We start from the raw sequence: 3789 nt of genomic DNA, 5'->3' as shown, positions 1-3789 counted from the left end.
AGTGGCATTGTTCGCAGATATTTTTCCTTAACAAAACTTTGAATCGGTCCATACTTCTTCTTAGGTATAAGAAAAATGATTCAAGATTCTTTCCTTTAACTTTTTTTTTTCTAGTCGATGGACCGTTTCTCCACCCCTCTCGGCTGCTTCATCAGGACTGGATTATAAACCGACATATATGCTTTTTATTACTATATATGGACGTTTGAATTTCAAACGTGACATCATTGGGATGTTGAATTTCTATTGGTCGGCGGCTCTCATTCACTCGCTGTCAGTCTGGGCGGTAGATTTGGCATTCCCGGCTACGAATACAATTCAATATCTGCCTCGCCATAGTTTGGGAATAACTTACTCTCAGGGTAATTATAATTGATAAGTGGAGGTATATGTTGATATCAACTCTGCCATACATTTGCCAGGATTTATAATTAGAATCGAAAGCAATCCATCGCCACCATTGTTTCTTAACCAGGCAGCAGCAGCTCTAATCTCTATGGCAAAGAAGCAATTATCAATTATAATTGCCCCTGGGTGTAAGTTATTCCCAAGCTATTATAAATTGGATATTTAAACGATATTTATAGCTTAATTTTTTGGACCATGCATGCAAACACACACGCATTGACACTCACACAGATGTGTGTGTATATATATATATATATATATATATATATATATATATATATATATATTATAGTAAATATATGATGTATATATATTATATGTTGTATATACGAATGTATTAAGTATATGTATGTAATATATATGCATATATATATATAGTTATATATGTATAGTATATATATTATATATATATATATATATATATATATATACACACTCGTATGTGGATATATATTTATATATGTGTATATATACAATATATGCGTGTGTGTGGGCGCGTCTGTGTGTATGTACGTGTGTATATGCCTATTTGTGGGAGAATTATCCATATTTCTTGCTTTCCTTCCAGTTGAATATCCATACTGTTATTTTAATTGTTGCAGATGTGAGCCATATTTCGTATTTTTAGTGTTTGTATGCAAGACTGCATGTTACACAGTTATATCTATTATTTCTATAAATTGACCTTGAAAACATTCATGTCCTAAAATTTTTCGTTAACCTGTCTGCGCTAAAGTTTTTGTGCACGGTCACCCTTTATTAATAGAATATTTGATTAACAATTACAAATTTCTCATAATCACCAGATTAATTGAGTTGCCGGGCCTGATCCGTTTGAAAAATCTGTGCCTGTCGTTCTATAAACAATGATATTAAACTTCTCCTCCTCTCGGTTATTTGAATTGTCAACATTTTTAAATACTTCTCTTTACTGAAGCTGAAGTGTCCCAAGTTCCCATCTTCTACTTTCTCTCTCTCTCTCTTTTTTTTTTTTTTTTTGGCGACATGAACTTTCACTAATTTTGGGAAACTAATTTATGGGTCTGAGATGAGGAGATTATTACCTAACTCTCTCTCTCTCTCTCTCTCTCTCTCTCTCTCTCTCTCTCTCTCTCTCTCTCTCTTGGGAGCCTTCGAAATTACATTAAAGTTTTCCATGTCAGTAACAATAAAACGTCCCATAGCCTCAAAATTTTTTGCAAAAACTTTCATATCGGTTGTGAGTCATGTCTGTCTTTAGCAGTATTTGCGAATGTTAGTAATGTACATTCAGGCGTTATATCTGTTATATCCTTACTTATATATCGACTGATGATTAAAGTATGAAATCGTTAGAAAAAGAAGTACTTGTGATTGAAAAGTTGAAATAAGAAGAAAACTACAGAGATTATGCGTTATTTTTGTTTTAGTAGAAGCACTCGTTTCGCTTTGTTATACGTATTATAACGATCAAGTTTGTTTCTAATACCACAGACGAGGGGAGAGAGAGAGAGAGAGAGAGAGAGAGAGAGAGAGAGAGAGAGAGAGAGAGAGAGAGAGAGAGTACTAATAGCCGTTAATACCGTGCGGAGAGAGAGATTTTCCTAAATAACATTAATCTTAGTTTGTAATTTCTGTCAGAAATAGACAGACAAAGACGACATACACATTGGATTCAGCTTCTCTAAGCTTCCTACAATAACTGTTGAACAAGGACACAAAAATAAAAAAATAAAAAAAAACGCGTGAATGAAGGCACACTGCAGGCGCACACAAGCCCACCAGTCATGCATATACACATACGCCTGGCCAAGCGTACACAAGCTTATGGCGTCCCTCTTTTTATAACCTTTTAATCCCGCCTAAGTTAAAACTTTTAGAATTTCGATATAATTCACGAAAGTCTTAGGCGCCAAGTTGGATTGGTTGTTACATAACTTTTGGTAATTCCAGAGCGTTGGGGAAATTTTAAATTGAGCCTCCAAAAATTCTGAAGCTCTCCTCTCTCTCTCTCTCTCTCTCTCTCTCTCTCTCTATCTCTCTCTCTCCTCTCCTCTCTCTCTCTCTTTCATGGGGATTGCGTACGCGGTCGCGAATATATATATATATATATATATATATATATATATATATATATATATATATATATATATATATATATATATATATATATATATATAATATATAATATATATACATATATGTAAATATATAAAATATATTTGTATAAATGTTTTTATATATATATATATATATATATATATATATATATATATATATATATATATATATGATCAACATTGGTGAAGGACCAATATGTTGTTCTGCTGCTGCATTCCCTTCTCACCCGATTCTTAAATTTTGGATCCAATCTCTCTCTTGGAAATATTCAAATGTTCCAGGCATCCCACTGGAAAGTGATGACGTCAATCAGCGAATCTGTTTTTTTTTTTCCACGTTAGATTTAAGAGATTATGAAACCCCATTTCTGTATAAGACAAACTGATGATGCTTTCTGTCTTTAAACGTAGAATTTAACTTTATTGCATATCATCATGTTTCTCAAGACCAGATCTATTAATCCTATTCATTTTTAAGAACGGTAGGCGCAAAGAACTCTTGATAAACATTCTAAGAGCAGTAGTTACATACATAGGATTCCAGTTATTGAACAGAGGCATAGCTACAATGACGTGCTTTAAATTGCCTTTCAAGTGCAGAAATAACGTCGACTTCCTTGGGGAGAACGAATTAGTTGTATGCTAACTGTTAAAGGAAGCAGACACCTACTAAGTGAACTCCAGATACTTTTGGGTTGGAGAACCAGACAGTGAAAGAGGAGATGAAGTTCGACAAAATGAAGAGCAGTGCTAGACTCTCCTCTGTTGTGGATGAAGAGCTGACTGTGATCCGTCGGGAAAAAAAAGTTCTGTACATATTCTGGAATGTTTCCTTCCATCATCATAAAGAACATAAATTTCCTTCGAAACTGAACAAGGATATAAGCCACTCAGTCACAACTACCATACATCTAGGCTCAGTCATGACGAGTGTTATCAAAATGTGAAGACGTCCTGACGTTCAGGGAGCATTGTGGTCATTAAAAATTCAATACACATCGGGTAATAAGTAACCAATACATTCTAAATATATGTTCAGAAAGGTATCCTTTCATATCCAAAACTAGCACATCAGTAACGATTCCATCAAAAAAATCCTGAAAATGTGTAGCGTTCTAACAAAAACCTCGTTTGATAAAAATTCTATCAAAGAGGCTCCAGAGCTTACCCCTCCATAATCAAATCTAGCTCATTAGCAATTCATATGAACCAAATGTAGTTTTGAAATTCATAACGACCCTAAATATATGTAGGTGTAAAAATAAATATCTCTATAAATTCA

Source organism: Macrobrachium nipponense, chromosome 12 (assembly GCF_015104395.2).
Source record: "Macrobrachium nipponense isolate FS-2020 chromosome 12, ASM1510439v2, whole genome shotgun sequence".
Classification (NCBI taxonomy): domain Eukaryota; kingdom Metazoa; phylum Arthropoda; class Malacostraca; order Decapoda; family Palaemonidae; genus Macrobrachium; species Macrobrachium nipponense.
The sequence above is the reverse complement of the archived record's forward strand: the minus strand, read 5'-3'. Positions refer to the sequence as shown.